Source organism: Aquarana catesbeiana, linkage group LG06, assembly GCF_042186555.1.
Source record: "Aquarana catesbeiana isolate 2022-GZ linkage group LG06, ASM4218655v1, whole genome shotgun sequence".
NCBI lineage: Eukaryota > Metazoa > Chordata > Amphibia > Anura > Ranidae > Aquarana > Aquarana catesbeiana.
Window position 1 is genome coordinate 5,815,112 of NC_133329.1, and position 19,256 is coordinate 5,834,367.

Below are 19,256 nucleotides of genomic sequence, written 5' to 3' on the forward strand. Positions count from 1 at the left end.
CCGACGCCCCCTACCCGCAAGTGCAGAATCACACACACACATATATATATATATGTGACTCCTCTTCCTCCATGCAAACCGAAACAAAAACCCTGGCATGACGTCCACACCACTCACCATCCTCGGACAACCCATCACCCCCAGCACTAAAGCCAAAAGCCTCATCTTTGACTCAGACATGACAATGGATGCACAAATAGGATCAGTAGTCATCGGATCCCACTACCTTCTTCGCCTATTGCCTAGACTCATCCCCTTCATCCCCGAAGGAGATACAGCAGCAGTAGTTGGCACAATCATCAATTCCCAACTCGACTACGCAAATTCCCTCTACCTAGGACTTCCCAAATGCCAGATTTCACATCTACAAATTGTCCAGAACACAGCAGCCACACTGGTAACTGGAAAAAACCCTGGGAATCAATCCCCCTGTCTCTGAGGACTCTCCATTGGCTAGTCGTGAAGGACCGGGTTACATTTAAGACCCTCTGCCTCACTCACAAATGTACACAAGGAAAAGCCCCAAAATACCTCTGTGACAAAATAAAGCACTACACCCCAGGTCGCCCTCTCCGGTCAACTAACCAGAACCTCCTCCACATCCCCAAGACCCTTTATAAATTAAAAAGGCGAATGAAGGTTCGCAGTCCAAGGACCACGGCTATGGAAAGCTCTACCCGCAGACATCCGCTCGGGAGAAAACCATCTTGCCTTCAGGAAGAAGCTCAACACCCATCTCTTCTGAGGACCCAAATGGACACTGGCAGCAAAAGCGCCCTGAGGCAATTTAGTTTGCATATGTAGCGCTGTACAAGTTATTCATTCCTTCTGCACAGAACGGACACCCTGTAGCAGTAAAACTATTAGAGGGCGGTCGATAAGTGGTCAATATGAAATATGGTCTGAAAGGTGAAATTAAATTAAATTACATTTTCTTTTTTTTGCTACCAAAAGAAAAGAAAAATCAATGAATCAATACATAAAAAGGGAGATGAGTATATTTCACCTATGATGAATAAAAACAACATCTAATGAATCAATTTTCAGATCTAACAGAGTAATACATTTTTTTTTATATAAATGTGCAAACAATAGAATAAAAACAAAATCAAAATAAATCAAATTATACAAACTCGTTAAAAAAAAAAAAAGTTCTGACTTTGCCTTTGTAAATAAAGAAAATTAACATTGAAATAGTTTTTTTCGGTCTCATCCGGTGACCAATACTGGATGGTGACTACAAAGATTGCATCGGGATGGCCAGAGCCGGGATAAGGAGAGTCCAGAGTATGTGAGAGCCTGAAAAAGAAATACTTTCATGTTATTTTCCTTTTCTGAGAAAACCTGTGGCAGAGTCTAGTCTACATTGGCCGCCATGCTGGATGAATCTCCATGAAATTGAGTGTAAATATTGAAACGCATAAAGTGATTCCTTTAATGGGCACATGGAGACAGTATAAAGTCAGATATGTGTCCTTGCTTATAATGAATAATATTATTATAAATAATAATAAAATTGTATTAGGACATATATTAAATACTGATATTTAATTATAAATTAAAATATTAAATTATATATTGAACACTTCACCAGGATACAACATGAAAACTGTTATCACCACTTATCTCTGGATTTTTACCATTTATTGAAGGGTTAATGGTGTTTCTATGCTCTATATTTTTCCTTATTTTTTCATGGAAGTATGTGTGATCCGTACTCACAACATCTTGTTTGTTCAGACATATTTAGATATGCCTGACTCTGCAGAAATAGTTTCTTGTGAGAACATCCTAATATGTGTTGTCTACCAAAAGCATCACGAGACTGCGAGTCATATCGAAACTAATTTCAAACCAATCCCCCTATTGTTCAAACTGTACATAAACTGTGGAAATCCCCCGAATAAAGCTGAACATGCTTTGACTCGATCCCGTGTGGGATTTGTCTCTGTGTGTTCCCGAGGCTTCGTAGAGAGTTTCCCGGCCGTCCAGTTCTGAAAGTCCCCATCACATGTATACTATACTCTCCACCAGAATTTTGTATGACATGGAGACAACTCCGGAGCACAATTAGTAAACATTTGCCACCCTGTAACAGGAAGTGCCTGGACAAGGACCTTCATGGGAGGATCACCAAGGATTCAGTGCGATTAATGTAAATAACAAAGTGTTTGTCAGTTTCTCTCATCAATCACTGCTTACAATAAGAAATTAAAGAAAATACAAAAACTTACTAGTGATGATGGAAGAGCTGGCTCCTGTAGAGAATAAAAACAGATGACATATCAGTGATATATAGATTTTAGTATTTACTGATTACATCACATAATCAAAACTTTAGTAGTAAGGATGAGCCGAACACCCCCTTCCCCCCCAGTTCGGTTCACACCAGAACATGCGAACAGGCAAAAAAATTTGGATAAACACGCAAACCCCGTTAAAGTCTATGGGACATGAGAAATCAAATTGCTCATTTTGAAGGCTTATATGCAAGTTATTGCCAAAAAAAAAGTGTGGGGACCCGGGTCCTGCCCCAGGGGACATGTATCAATGCAAAAGTTTTAAAAACAGACACTTTTTCAGAAGCAGTGATTTTAAGTGAAAAAATAACATTGAAATATTCCTTTAAATATAGTGCCTGGGGGGTGTCTATATTATGCCTGTAAAGTGGCGCACTTTTCCCGTGTTTAGAACAGTCTGACAGCAAAATGACATTTCTAAAGGAAAAAGTAATTTAAAACTGATCGCGGCTGTAATGAATTGTCGGGTCTCGGCAATATAGATAAAACTCATTGAAAAAAAGGGCATGGGTTCCCCCCCCGGTCCATTACCAAGCCCTTTGGGTCCGGTATGAATATTAAGGGGAACCCCGAACCAAAAGTTTAAAAAAAATTGAACCCTGCGCGAAAATTTTAAAAAAAGTGGCGTAGGGGTCCCCCCAAAATCCATACCAGACCCTTATCTGAGCACGCAACCTGGCAGGCCACCGGAAAAGAGGGGGGATGAGAGAGAGCCCTTCTCCGTGGTCTGGCACGGTTCAGGAGGGAGGGGCGCTCTCTCATCCTTCCCTCCTGAACCGTGCCAGACCACATGCCCTCAACATGGGGAGTAGCCCCCCAAAGCACCTTGTCCCCATGTGGATGGGGACAAGAGCCTCATCCCCACAACCCTTGCCTGGTGGTTGTGGGGGTCTGTGGGCAGGGGGGCTTATCAGAATCTTTAATAAGGGCACCCCCAGATGCCAGCCTCCCCCCTATGTGAATTGGTAATGTGTACATTCTACCCCTACCATTTCACAAAAAAAGTGATGGATCCATCTCACATCGCCCGATGAACCGAAAAAAGAAAAAAAAAAGCTGCAACAGCTCCGCCTCCATGGGAGGCTCTCGCCGAGTGACGCTTCTTCTCGGTAACAGCTGTTATATAGCTGAGGGCGAGGCTACTTGGTGACGTAAAGGGGCGACCCCACCTTCCTCTGACATCATGAGACATCAGGGAGGAGGCGGGGTCACCCGTTTACATCACCGGGTGACTGTGTCACTTTACAGGCATATTATAGACACCCCCCCAGGCACGATATTTAAAGGAATATTTCATTTTTATTGTTTCACTTTAAGCATTATTAAAATCGCTGTTCCCGAAAAAATTGAATTTTTTAAAACTTTTTTTGCATTGATCCATGTCCCCTTGGGCAGGACCCAGGTCCCCAAACACTTTTTATAACAATAACTTGCATATAAGCCTTTAGAATGAGCACTTTATGGTTGTCCCATAGACTTTATCGGGGTTCCATGGCTTTCGAATTTGCTGCGAACACCGAATGTATATATACTATATATCCCTATTTATCCATCCCACCCGAGTTAAAACCCTCTAGAAAGGGCTTAAATACTACATCGTTTAATCCTGGGGGGGTGCGGGGCTCTTAACATATAGATCCAACGCAAAACAATGTGGTATGCTTTAAGCCCAGGGGTTTTTTTTTCCCCTTGGGTCCCTTGTTCTTTTCTTATATTTGATCTATTTTGCTAGGTGCTTATGTGTATTTGATCTCTGAATCCATCTCCCCCTGTCCTTTTCCCTTTTTGCCTTTTCTGTCCTTTCCTTTTTGCGCCTTATTCCAGCCTTCTAATCTCTCTGATTGCCAAATGCAGCTTTTTTTTTAGACCCTGTCCCAGTCTTTGTCTACTGTTTTTTCTGTTGCCCTCCTGATGTAAACATTGTCACGTGCAGCCCCTAGTATCCCCTCCACGATTAACTATATGGTAATCGTTATGTCCTCCAGTATGTATTGGGAACTGGGGACTACATTATGTTCATGATTGATTGTCTTGTGCAACTTCATGATGCGCGATCTGATCAATTCTTCACATATTGTATTTATATTTTTGCTTTGGTTTGCTTTTCATATACTTTTTACATCAAATTTGTTGGGGGTGATGTACTGTTGTATACAGTATTCACGCCAGGTATTCATGTGTGCCCGGCACGGCCAAGATTCTCCTTCATGGGGACTCTTTGGGAAGGAGTTGTATGTTTTACCATCCGCAACCTCCATTCCCACTTGTATCCAGGATGACTGTTCCTGTTTTCCTGTGATGCATTGCCGTGCCGGTGGGACGCAGACGCGTCATGTAACTCCACGGCGCGCGCGCATATAGTCAAGACGTGTGCGCCGTGTTATCGGCGCGGTACATGCGTGTGGACATGTGTGTGGCGGTGTTCGTGCGTGCGCTGTGTGAAGGCATGGTGCATTTTCTGCTCAAGAGGCCCTCCCTGGGAACCTGGGCAGAAGCTGGCCACACACAGCTGATCTGCATTAGGCAGACATTGCGGCCATCTGTGCTGGGCTATTTAAACCCTCACTTCACAGACAGACAGACAGGGCTATGGACGGGACGGTCTTGGAGAGGCTGACGTTGGACCATATTCATTGAGAGTGAGTAATCTGGGGAAACCCTGTGATTCAATGCAATTGGGCTTTTGATTTGGAAGCAAAATGTACGCCTGAGCTTATATATACTCCTCTTATAAATTTTTGTGCATTTTTCTTTTTTGGTGCCCCATTATCTGGCAACGTTGACTTCAACAGCCAGTATCTCACTGAATTGGTCTAGGGCACTCCGTGCTCTCCACGTCCACCACCTACCTGTCTGCCTGTAGTTCATGTCACTGCTCCGCTTAGGAATGTCCAACCATCCTATCGGGTTTCATCAATGATGGTTGCAGTCTGAATATCTTTCTTGACGTATAGATTTTACTTTATGATGTCCTTTCTTCCAGATTCTCTACTTGCCCGGCCTCAGTACACATGTTGTTTTTGTTGCAGCTGGGTCTCCAGATTTCAACTCTTTTTGGTGTGTTCGGGAACTTGATCCCCACACAACACTTAGCTATTCCCCCCCATATAAGTCCATCTTAAACTGAAGCAACAACTGTGTGGACGGGATAAGCACGGGATTCCACGTGACAGTGTCATTTCTTTTTTAATTAATGTGGATATACTCTTATGTACATGCAAATGACTATGATGTAAGTTTTCAATACCCTCAGTATTCTGTGTATGACTATCCAGCATTATTTGGATGGGTTTAATCATTGATGATCATTTTGCATTTGAATTTTATAGATATTATATTTTCTTCGAAAAACCCTGATGAAGGAGACAGAATCCATCTCTGAAACGCGTCAGTTTCAGGAAGTTATAGCTTTCTTTGCATTTTTGTATATACTGTATCCATGGTCATGTGCAATATTTTATATATGTTTTCTAATAAATGTTCAAGATTTTTCTACTACTTCTCAATGTTTATGGAGTAAAGCCTATAAAGTCCCACCCTAGGGGGCTTTTTCCTCTTTCTTAGAAATCCAATGTAGACATGTGCAATTCTTTTTGTTCCGAATTCGTTTTTTAAAAAAAATTTCAACAAATTAATTATTTCCGAAATATCCAAATTAACGAAAACCCATTCACCAAATTTTTCCTAAATATTCGTAAATTTATTAATTCAAAAATTCGTAAAAAAGGAAAACTGTAAATTAAAAAATCCAAAAACCCGAAAATGTGAAAATCTGAAATAATAACTAACTAATAATAAATTAACTATTACTAACTATTAAATTAAAGGTATTGGAACTTCCTGTCAAATTTCTCTGTTAGTGAACGTAACAAATTTATCTGAAGTTATGAATTATCCGAAATAATTTATGCCAAATCTAAACAAATGGATAATAATAAATAACAATAATAATAATAAAAACATATTATTATTATTATTAATTATTAATTTGTTCCGTTCCATTCATTTAGATTCAGCATTCGTTATTTCAGATAAAACTAATGGATAATAATAAATAAAAATAATAATAATAAAAATGTTTATTGATATTAATTATTAATTTGTTCTGTTCCATTCGTTAAGATGCGGCATTTGTTATTTCTGATAATTCATAACTTCGGATAAATTTGTATTTGCTACGTTCACTAACAGCCACATTTGAAAGGAAATTCCAGTACCTATAATTTAATAGGTAGTTATTCTTTCAAATTCTCGGATTTTCTTTTGGGTTTTCAACAAGAGTCTTCATTGGAGGATCAGCAGGGATTTAATGCATTTAACTGAAATAATAAAGTGTTTGTTAGTTTCCCTCATCCCGACGTATGAAAAACAATTACAAAAAAAAATATATATATATATAAAAAACTTACTAGTGATGATGGAAGAACCGATGGTGGAAGATTCTGTATAGACTAAAAACAGATGACATGTCAGTGATGTATAGATTGTATTATTTCCTGAATGTTTTTTCTCAATACATCGGATAATGAAAACTTTCATAGAATGAATACAGACAGCATTTAAGCTGCTCTCACACCTGTAGAGTTCTGTTAGAAGATTATAATTTTCAGAAAGTTTATTCGATTAACTAAGGCTTAAAGGGAAGAGTTTGAAAATTAGTTTTGACCAGAGTGAGCGAAAAAAATAAGAAGACGAGGATGGAAATTGTTTGTTGAATCTAATGTAAACGAAGGGATTTCTAATCATTGAATTTGCTTCCGGACGAGACAAATCATAACAAATCTTATGCACACGCACTTGTCAAAGATCATCCGGAATTAGAAAGTTTGTTCTATGGAAATGAAGACATTGATATGGTACTCGAATGAAAAGTCATTTGAAATCAGTCCATGAAGGCGCCATCGAATGGTCGGACGAGTGATTTTTTATATGTTCCTATCTCAATGTTCAAATGGTCAGCTTCACGTCGTGTACACATGGTCGGAAAATGTTCGATGGGAGCTTGTTGTTGGAAATTCCCACCGTGTGAAGGCTCAATTGGACATTTTCCATCAGAATTTTCGTCACACAACCAATATGTAGAAGAATACATATCGGCCTAAACTGATGAAAAAATTAGTTTTGTTTTTTTATATTTTTTTGGGGGGGGATGTTTATTATAGGTATTTATTAAAAGTAAAAAATATTATATTTTTTTCATAATTGTCGTTCTTTTTTGTTTATTGCGGAAAAACTAAAAAACGCTCAAATACTACCAAAAGAAAGCTCTATTTGTGGGGGAAAAACAGGTTTTCAATACCCTCAGTATTCTGTGTATGACTATCCAGCATTATTTGGATCGGTTTAATCATTGTTGATCATTTCGCATTTGAATTTTATAGATATTATATTTTCTGTGAAAAACCCTGATGAAGGAGACAGAATCCATCTCTGAAACGCATCAGTTTCAGGAAGTTATAGCTTTCTTTGCATTTTTGTATACACTGTATCCACGGTCATGTGCAATATTTTATATATGTTTTCTAATAAATGTTCAAGATTTTTCTACTACTTCTCAATGTTTATGGAGTAAAGCCTATAAAGTCCCACCCTAGGGGGCTTTTTCCTCTTTCTTAGAAATCCAATATAGACATGTGCAATTCTTTTTGTTCCGAATTAGTTTTTTTTTTTTAATTTCAACAAATTCATTATTTCCGAAATATCCGAATTAACGAAAACCCATTCACCAAATTTTTCCTAAATATTCGTAAATTCATTAATTCAAAAATTTGTAAAAAAGGAAAACTGTATTAAATAAAACTATTGAATTAAAGGTATTGGAACTTCCTGTCAAATTTCTCTGTTAGTGAACGTAACAAATTTATCTGAAGTTATGAATTATCCAAAATAATGAATGCCAAATCTAAACAAATGGATAATAATAAATAATAGTAATAATAATAAAAACATATTATTATTATTATTATTATTATTATTATTATTATTATTATTATTATTATTTATTATTAATTTGTTCCATTCAATTCATTTAGATTCAGCATTCATTATTTCAGATAAAACTAATGGATCATAATAAATAACAATAATAATAATAAAAATGTTTATTATTATTAATTATTAATTTGTTCCCTTCCATTTGTTTAGATACGGCATTTGTTATTTCTGATAATTCGTAACTTCGGAAAAATTTGTATTTGTTACGTTCACTAACAGCCACATTTGAAAGGAAATTCCAGTACCTATAATTTAGTAGGTAGTTATTCTTTCAAATTCTCGGATTTTCTTTTGGATTTTCAAATTTACAAATTTGACAAATTTTTTCGAATTTACGAATTGTGATCATAACAAATGACCCGAAAAATGGAAACATTTTGGCAGTGCACATGTCTAATTCGATGCTTTATTATAAACTGATGATATGTGCCTGTGATTCAGAACTCCTAGTGGTTTCTTCTTGCTTCTTACTCATATCTACGAACGGCATCTTCACTGACCAATTGGCAGGGCAGGGAAGAGTTGGCCTAATTGCTCAGCTGCAAGGTGTTGTCGACATTGGCCTAATACAGCAAACTGAGGTTGGGGGTTTCATCTCTGAAAGGTATGCGAGTCTTTATACAGATATAGAACACACTTTCTTCTAGAATACTCCCTTTAGGAAACTTCTCTAGATCTGTATTGAGGGACAGAAATAGGACAAAAGTGTACGGAATCTTGGATGGTTTACCCATCACCATATATAATGTACAACAAGAGCAACCAATCAATGATATATGACCATCACATTATATTGTACAAGTATAAAATAATCCACAGGACTTCCACCATTGTGATCTGATAGAAGAATAAAACCCTTACCGGGAATGGTGGGAATCGGACCAGGAAAATAGAATAAATAATAAAATAAATACATATTATCAGACACATCGACATTCTTCATTGTTACTTGTACAGTAATGTATGTCCAGTTTGGATGTCTGAAATTTGGAGCTGGGTATTTGGGATTGAAGTAAATGTGATATTCACTGTAAGTCCTCATGGCCCCCCAACTTTAACACACCCCTAACAATTATCATTGATACCCCTCTGAAGGGCTATACTCAACAAATGTAGTAAAATATATTTTTGATTTCTTTATTTTTTACCTTAATCCCCTCTCTTAGTACTTTCTACAATTACAATGTGAAATGATGTCAACAGTGCCAAATTCTTTATAATATACAACTTTCATTGTAACAGTTCAATAAAAATCTAATGAAAGATAAAAAGTCTTAAGACGAGGAATGGATGGCTACGTTTGGTAAAAAAATATAATTTTGTCATGTTCTAAAATTTGTCTAAATTTGTCATATGAACGCCTAAACAAACATCAAAACAGACCAGCTGACACACCCACTCCCAACGTACTTCCAGCTGCAAATTACAGATCCCCTGGCTGGCAGATTGATTGCAAACAAAGGGGCCAAATGTTGGCTGATGTCATTGATCAAAGATGACCACACCCATGTTTGGTCAATGTTGTCAGTGAGCTTTTCTTCCCTTTGTTTACAATCAGTTGCTGTCCAGGAATCTCCTAGCGGGCAGATTACTGAGGATGTGTCAATGGTTGCTAGGACTGGTGACCGCTGTCTTCCTGGCAACCAGCAGCCCTGAGAAGAAAGCTGCCACAGCTGAACAGCCAAAATTTAGACCGAATCCTGCGTTGCTCCAAACCCTCATTCCTTATAAACATCTCACTAGGGACTTATCTCCATGATAAGTCATGAAAACTGTTATTACCACTTATCTCTGGATTTTCTCCATTCATCACATGTACTCTATACTCTCTATCAGAATTTCATGGACATGGTGACAACTCAGGAGCCCAATTAGGAGACAGTTGTCACCCCACAACAGGAGATGTCAGAACAAGAATCTTCATTGGAGGATCAGCAGGGATTTAATGCATTTAACTGAAATAATAAAGTGTTTGTTAGTTTCCCTCATCCCGACGTATGAAAAACAATTACAAAAAAATATATATGTATAAAAAACTTACTAGTGATGATGGAAGAACCGATGGTGGAAGATTCTGTATAGACTAAAAACAGATGACATGTCAGTGATGTATAGATTGTGTTATTTCCTGAATGTTTTTTCTCAATACATCGGATAATGAAAACTTTCATAGAATGAATACAGACAGCATTTAAGCTGCTCTCACACCTGTAGAGTTCTGTTAGAAGATTATAATTTTCAGAAAGTTTATTCGATTAACTAAGGCTTAAAGGGAAGAGTTTGAAAATTAGTTTTGACCAGAGTGAGCGAATAAATAAGAAGACGAGGATGGAAATTGTTTGTTGAATCTAATGGGTAGGGATGAGCTTCGTGTTTGAGTCGAACCCATGTTCGACTTGAACATCGTCTGTTCGCCCGTTCACCGAATTGCGAATGATATGGGCCGTTCGTGCCAAATTCGTGTGGTGCGTCACGGCCCATAATTCACTGCGGCATCGCAGTGCATTGCTGGCTGATGATTGGCCAAGCATGCACTATGACCCGCATGCTTGGCCAATCACAGCACCGTCATTAGAGAGAGCTGTAATTGGCCAAAGCCAGGGTGGCTTTGGCCAATTATGGCTCAGGGGGTTTAGAACACGCCCCACACTATATAAGGCCGCCTGCACGGTGGCCCTGTGTAGTGTGTTCCGGCGTTGAAAGAGATATAGATAGACAGAGAGACAGTGTCATTTGATTTGAGTTAGATAGATTAGGCAGCACAATCAGTGAGTTAGCTGCACTTACAGTGTATTGTGTATATATATGCATCCCAGGTGTTGCATATATATATATATACACTGTATTCAATTTAGCTAGATCCGTTCCTGTTATCTTCTTACTGACAGGCAGGCTTGTCTTGTTACAGTATTTACAGCTACCTGAAGAAAATTACTGGTGTTATTTTGATTCTATTAGTACCACAGTCAGGCAGCTAGACTATTTACAGTTAGTGCAGTGCGTCCTGCTCACAGTGTTCAGCTAAATCTACAAGTTAGTGGGGTGCGTCCTGCTCACAGTGTTCAGCTAAAACTACAAGTTAGTGCGGTGCGTCCTGCTCAGTGTTCAGCTAAAACTACAAGTTAGTGTAGAGAGACCTCTGCACAGTGTTCATCTAAAGCTACAAGTTAGTGCGGTGCGTCCTCCTCCCAGTGTTCAGCTAAACCTACAAGTTAGTGCAGTGCGTCCTGCTCACAGTGTTCATCTAAAGCTACAAGTTAGTGTAGTGAGACCTCTGCACAGTGTTCAGCTAAAACTACAAGTTAGTGTAGTGAGACCTCTGCACAGTGTTCAGCTAAAGCTACAAGTTAGTGCAGTGTGTCCTGCTCACAGTGTTCAGCTAAAACTACAAGTTATTTTTTTGCGAGCTCTGCACAGTGTTCAGCTAAAGCTACCTGTAGAAGGTTGTTGGTGTTTTCCTGATCCTATCACTACCGCAGGCAGCTAAAAAAGCTACAAGTTAGTTTTTTGCGAGCTCTGCACAGTGTTCAGCTAAAGCTACCTGTAGAAGGTTGGTGGTGTTCTCATACTACAGGCAGGCAGTTGATTTTGCTAGCTGCAGTATCAGTACATATATACATATATATATATATATATATATATATATATATATATATATATATATATATATATATATATATATATATCCCAGCTTAGTGCAGCTACAGGCCATTAGTATGTCTGGAAGGCCAAGAAGGAGAGGAAGACAGTCACAAGCCAATAAGAGAGGGCAAGCAGGCTCTGTGTCTAGTGCTGGTCGTGGACACGGTGCATCCTCATCAGCACGTGGCCATGGGACACGCTTGGCCTTTTTTTCGTCAGCTGGCCGTGTTGAGCCGCAACATGCGGAAGACTTGGTCGAGTGGATGACCAAGCCATCCTCATCCTCTCTCACCCATGCCCAGGGTACTTTGTCTGGCAAAGCAGCGGCCTCTTCCCTCGGCTCAATGTCATCAGTGACTCCTTCCCTAGCCCCACCATGTCCTCCTGAGGAGTCCCTCGAACTGTTTGACCACAGTGTTGGGTACATGCTCCAGGAGGATGCCCAGCATTTGGAAAGCTCTGATGATGATACTGAGCTCGATGAAGGCAGTAACATGAGCACGGACAGAGGGGGTGCCCAAGAAGGACAGCAATCTGGCAGTCATGCTCCCCCTGCTGCAGCATACTGCCAGGTTTGCTCCAGTGATGAGGAGGGAGGGGATGATGAGGTCACTGACTCAACGTAGGTGCCTGATAGGAGAGAGGAGGAGGAGGAGGCGGCACATCACTAACGAGGCAGGATGCCCTCGGGGGCAAGCCTAAGGGCAGCACATTGACTGCATTACACCCCAAAGCTCCACATGTGCAGGGCGCTGCAGTCTCTGCGCATTTTTCAAAAAGTTCTTTGGTGTGGGCCTTTTTCGAGACGAGTGCATCAGATCGCATCACTGCTATTTGCAACATATGTCTCAAGCGTATCTCGCGTGGCCAAAACATCTCCCGCTCGGGTACCACATGCTTGACCAGACATATGTTGACCTGCCATGCAGTTCGTTGGCAAGCGTATCTAAAAGACCCACACCAAAGAACAAAGAGGACCTCTCCTTGCTCCTCATCAGCTGAGATCTCCAACCCCACTATACCTTCAGTCCTCTCTGAGACCTGCACTGAGAGGAATGAAGGTGTAGAATTAGGTGTGTCACAGCCAAGTACTTGTGGGCAATCTGCTTTTGGTACACCGATGTCAGATTGTACCAGGCAAATTTCCCTGCCCCAGCTGCTGCACCGCCGAAAGAAGTTTGCTCCCAGCCATCCACATGCCGAGCGGTTGAATGATAGCTTGGCAAAATTGCTAGCACTTCAACTGCTGCCTTTTCAGTTGGTAGACTCTGCCCCCTTCCGTGAGTTTGTGGAATGTGCGGTTCCTCAGTGGCAGGTACCCAAACGCCACTTTTTCTCATGGAAGGTGATTCCGGGTCTCTACCGGCATGTGGAAGGCAATGTCCATGCCTCGCTGGACAGGGCGGTCAGCGGTAAGGTGCATATTACCGTTGACTCATGGTCCAGCAGGCATGGACAGAGACGTTACCTAAGTTTCACGGCGCACTGGGTGACTCTGCTGGCAGCTGGGAAGGATGCAGGACAAGGTGCAGTAGTGTTGGAGGTTGTTCCGCCACCACGCCTCCAAAATGCTAATGATTGTGACACACCTCTCTCCTCCACCCCCTCCTCTTCTTCTTCCTCCATGGCCTCTTCCTGTGCTTTGTCCTCGGAACCAGCGGTGCTCCGTAGCCATTCAAGGGGCTACGCAAGTACGCAGGCCAAAAGATGCCATGCGGTGCTTGAGCTGGTGTGCTTGGGGGACAGGAGCCACACTGGGGCAGAGGTTCTGTCAGCTCTGCAAGGGCAGGTTCAGAGGTGGTTGATGCCACGCCAACTTAAGGCAGGAATGGTGGTTTGCGACAATGGCACCAACCTCCTCTCTGCCCTCCGACAGGGACAAATGACCCATGTGCCCTGTTTGGCTCACGTCCTTAACTTGGTGGTGCAGAGGTTCTTGGGCAGGTACCCGGGCTTACAGGATGTCCTGAGGCAGGCCAGCAAAGTCTCTGTGCATTTCCGCCGGTCATATAATGCCAGTGCTTGGCTGGCGGACCTCCAAAAGGAGTTTAACCTGCCCAAGAACCGCCTAATCTGTGACATGCCCACCAGGTGGAACTCAACGTTGGCCATGCTGCAGCAGCTGCACACGCAGCAGAGGGCCATCAATGAGTACCTGTGCGACTATGGCACCAGGACAGGGTCAAGGGAGCTTGTTTTTTTTTCCCCACGCCAGTGGGCCATGATCAGGGATGCATGCACTGTCCTGTCACCATTTGAGGAGGCCACGAGGATGGTGAGCAGTGACAGTGCATGCATCAGTGACACTGTCCCCCTTGTCCACCTGTTGGAGCACACGCTGCGTGGAATAATGGACAGGGCACTTGAGGCAGAACAGAGGCAGGAAGAGGAGGACTTCCTTAGCTCTCAAGGCCCCCTTTATCCAGACAGTGTTCCTGCGTGCCCGCCGATCACACAGGAAGAGGAGGAGGAGGAGGAGGAGGAAGATTGTGTCAGTATGGAGGTGGAGCCTGGCACTCAGCATCAGCAGCAGTCTTTAAGGGATCAGTCCCAAGAAACACATGGACTTGTACGTGGCTGGGAGGAGGTGGCTGTGGACCATGTCGTCCCTAGTGACCCAGAGGACTCCGGACCGAATGCCTCAGCAAACCTACGCTGCATGGCTTCCCTGATCCTGCAAAGCCTGCGTAAGGATCCTTGTATTCGTGGTATCAAGGAGAAGGACCAATACTGGCTGGCAACCCTCCTTGATCCACGTTACAAGGGTAAGGTTGCGGACCTTATCTTGCCATCGCAGAGGGTGAAACATCTTCGGGAGGCCTTGCAGAAAGGTCTGTGCAACGCGTTCCCAGAGACTGGGAGGTTACAAACTCCTGTTTCTGGACAACGTGTTGCTGAGGCTTCGGTCATTTAAAGAAGGAGCGGTGGAGAAGGTGGCCGTCTGACCAATGCGTTCAGACAATTTTTTGGTCCGCAGCCCCAAGGTATGATTGGTTCCAGCAACCATCGCCAGCGTCTGTTTTACATGGTGCAGGAATACCTAGGGGCAAGATCTGACTTGGACACCTTTCCCACCAAAAATCCTCTGGGTTACTGGGTCTTGTGGATGGATCACTGGCCAGAGCTTGCACAGTATGCAATTGAGCTACTGGCCTGTCCTGCATCCAGCGTTCTTTCGGAACGCACATTCAGTGCTGCTGGAGGCTTTGTAACCGATCACAGGGTGCGTCTGTCCACCGACTCGGTCGATCGACTGACCTTCATAAAAATGAATCAGTCTTGGATCACCACCAGCTACCAAGCACCTGATGCTGATGTAACCGAATATTTTTTTTTGAAATCTCAGATCCCTTCAAAGACTGCCTATGCTGATGCTGAGTGACTATCCCTGAGTAATTATCCTCTTTCTCCTCAATGATCACGCTGATAGCTTGTAAGAACATTTTTGGTTCTGGGCGCCACCACCAGTGCCTAAGGCCCAATTTTTCAGCCCCTGATTAACAGGGGCGTGTAATTACAATTTTTGATGCAATACTTTGCAGCAGGGCTCGTTTCTGCGTTACAACTAGAGTATCTGTGAGGGGTTGCAGTGTTGTGGCACCAGTACCAGTGCCTAAGGCCTAATTTTTCAGCCCCTGTTCAACAGGGCCATGTAATTACAATTCTTGATCTAATATTTCACAGCAGGGCCCATTTCTGCACCAACCAAGAGCGAGTGGGGACTTACAGTGTTGTGGCACCAGCACTACCACCACCACCACCAAAGGCCCAATTTTTCTGCCCTTGTTCAATACGGGCATGTAATTACAATTCTTGATCTAATATTTCACAGCAGGGCCCATTTCTGCACCCACCAAGAGCGAGTGAGGACTTACAATGTTGTGGCACCACCACCACCACCAAAGGCCCAATTTTTCTGCCCCTGTTCAACAGGGGCATGTAATTACAATTCTTGATCTAATATTTCACAGCAGGGCCCTGTGAGGGCTTACAGTGTTGTGGCCACAACAACACCTAAGGCCCAAATTTCTGCTGAGTATATAGGGCAGGCCCCTACTTCCAAACATCTAACTTACAAACGACTCCTACTTGTAAACAGAAGGAGACAACAGGAAGTGAGAATAAATCTACCCCTAGGAAGGGAAATTCTCTCCTGTAAGAGTTAATATGGGAAAAACATTTCTCCTTTCCACTGATGCTTTCCAATCCTTGTTCCACAAAAAAACCCAAATTTTCAAAAACCGTTTGTCATTGGGACAAAAAGTGAGGTGAAATCTTCTGAAGAGGAGGACAGACAGCAAAACAAATGTCACAGGGGTGATAACCCTTCCCTATGTTTTCCAAAAAGCTTAAAAAAGATTTTTTGGCTGGAGCTAAACACGTTAAAAATGTACCAGTTCAAAATTAAGAACAGATTCTACTTAACAACAAACCTACAGTCCCTGTCTTGTTTGCACCGCCTGTATACTGCTGTTCAGAGTATATAGGGCCTAGTGGCCCCACGCCTTTTCTTTTTTCAATTTAGGTGCGGGGTTCCCCTTAATATCCATACAAGGGCCTGGTAATGGACTGGGGGGTACCCATGCCGTTTGTCTCACTGATTTTCATCCATATTGCCAGGACCCGACATTACATCAAAGCCGCAAGCAGTTTTGAATGAGATTTTTTCCTTTAAAAATGACATTTTGTGCAGGGACTGTTCTAAACATGGGAAACACGCGTCACTTTACAGGCATACTATAGACACCCCCCAGGTACGATATTTAAAGGAATATTTCACTTTTTTTTACTTTAAGCATCATTAAAATCACTGCTCCCGAAAAAACGGACGTTTTTAAAAGTTATTTTTGCATTGATACATGTCCCCTGGGGCCGGACCCGGGTCCCCAAACCCTTTTTAGGACAATACCATGCAAATTAGCTTTTAAAATGAGCACTTTTGATTTTGAACGTTCGAGTCCCATAGACGTCAATGGGGTTGTAACGTTTGTGCGAATTTTCGGTCCGTTCGCAGGTTCTGGTGCGAACTGAACCGGGGGGTGTTCGGCTCATCCCTACTAATGGGAACGAAGGGATTTTTAATCATTGAATTTGCTTCCGGACGAGACAAATCATAACAAATCTTATGCACACGCACTTGTCAAAGATCATCCGGAATTAGAAAGTTTGTTCTATGGAAATGAAGACATTGATATGGTACTCGAATGAAAAGTCATTTGAAATCAGTCCATGAAGGCCCTATTGAATGGTAGGATGAGTGATTTTTTTATATGTTCCTATCTCAATGTTCAAATGGTCAGCTTCACGTCATGTACACATGGTCGGAAAATGTTAGATGGGAGCTTGTTGTTGGAAATTCCTACCGTGTGAAGGCTCCATTGGACATTTTCCATCAGAATTTTCGTCACACAACCAATATGTAGAAGAATACATATTGGTCTAAACTGATGAAAAAATTAGTTTTTTTTTTTTTTTTTTATAATTTTTTTTGGGGATGTTTATTATAGGTATTTATTAAAAGTAAAAAATATTATATTTTTTTCATAATTGTCGTTCTTTTTTGTTTATTGCGGAAAAACCAAAAAACGCTCAAATACCACCAAAAGCAAGCTCTATTTGTGGGGAAAAAAAAGGATATCAATTCTGTTTGGGGACAATGTCCTGGTTATTAAGGGGGTAAATCCTTCCGTTCCTTAACTATAATGCAGCGTACACACGGTCAGAATTTCCAACAACAGATGTTCGATGGGGGCTTGTTGTCGGAAACTCCGACCGTGTGTAGGCTCCATTGGACATTTTCCGTTGGAATTTCCAATAACAAAAGTTTGAGATCTGGGTCTCAAATTTTCCGACAACAAAATCTGTTGTTGGAAATTCCGACACACAAAGTTCCACGCATGCTTTGAATCAAACAGAAGAGCCGCACTGGCTATTGAATTAAATTTTTCTCAGCTCGTCATACTTGTTGTACGTCACCGTGTTCTTGACGTTCGGAATTTCCAACAACATTTGTGCGACCGTGTGTATGCAAGACAAATTTGAGCCAACATCCGTCGGAAAAAATCCCATGGATTTTGTTGTCGGAATGTGCGATCGCCTGTACGCGGCATTAGGCTAAAACTTCTGATTATAACCAGATAGTTCCTTGCTGTCTCCTTCTCATATTTGTGATTCAGTTATGTTTCAGTAGATTCTTTGTACATCAGTCTGGTATACACCCTATAAGGGTTCCCATTTCCTCCCCCCTTTCCTGCTCACTGATTGGTCCTCATCTATTTTACATTGTAGAGAACGGGCGATGTCTATGAGACATACTACAACCTCCTCTGCCCAAGTCCTCTGTGCTCCCAGAATAATCTCTGATCTAGAAGGACCTTTGGTGCTAAGGGATCATGTGAGGCTTACAAATACGCAGATAAAAATCATTAAGCATAAAAAAAAAAAAAATATATATATATAAAGTATCCAATCACAAGATTACCTGATCCCACAATAGGTCCAAGTGACAGAGCACCATCATAATTCTGGGTGGCTCTAGTTCCATCGCTTCGACTGCCTGCTCTGTCACAGACCTAGAAACAAAGAAGATCATTAAGAAAATAGGGACATGTGACACGGGTTCACCGGTATAAGATGAAATCATCACAGTATTCACAAGGTAAGCTGATGAGCTGACTGATCGGAGGTCACATCTTATCACTCTCATACTGTATTTAAAGAAAATGTTACATAGTTACATAGTAGGTGAGGTTGAAAAAAGACACAAGTCCATCAAGTCCAACCTATGTGTGTGATTATATGTCAGTATTACATTACATATCCCTGTATGTTCAGGTGATTATCTAATAGTTTCTTGAAATGATCGATGCCCCCTGCTGAGACCACCCCCTGTGGAAGGGAATTCCACATCATTGCCGCTCTTACAGTAAAGAACCCTCTACGTAGTTTATGGTTAAACCTCTTTTCTTCTAATTTTAATGAGTGGCCACATGTCTTGTTAAACTCTCTTCTGCGAAAAAGTTTTCTTCCTATTGTGGGGTCACCAGTCCGGTATTTATATATTGCGGGGTCATCAGTCCGGTATTTGTATATTGAAATCATATCCCCTCTCAAGTGTCTCTTCTCTAGAGAGAATAAGTTCAGTGCTCACAACCTTTCCTCATAACTAAGATCCTCCAGACCCTTTATTAGCTTTGTTGCCCTTCTTTGTACTCGCTCCATTTCCAGTACATCCTTCCTGAGGACTGGTGCCCAGAACTGGACAGCATACTCCAGGTGCGGCCGGACCAGAGTCTTGTAGAGCGGGAGAATTATCGTTTT

At 41.6% G+C, this 19,256-nt stretch overlaps 1 long non-coding RNA gene across 1 annotated transcript; it reads right to left on the reverse strand.

The window, feature by feature from the left end:
- Positions 1 to 1,057: 1,057 nt before the first annotated feature.
- On the reverse strand, positions 1,058 to 18,509 carry LOC141147473 (uncharacterized). The gene is made up of 3 exons (XR_012245054.1): positions 18,418 to 18,509; positions 2,235 to 2,258; positions 1,058 to 1,299 (listed from the first exon to the last, which is right to left on the reverse strand). It is a non-coding gene; the product is annotated as an uncharacterized lncRNA (long non-coding RNA).
- Between the last annotated feature and the right edge of the window lie 747 nt (positions 18,510 to 19,256).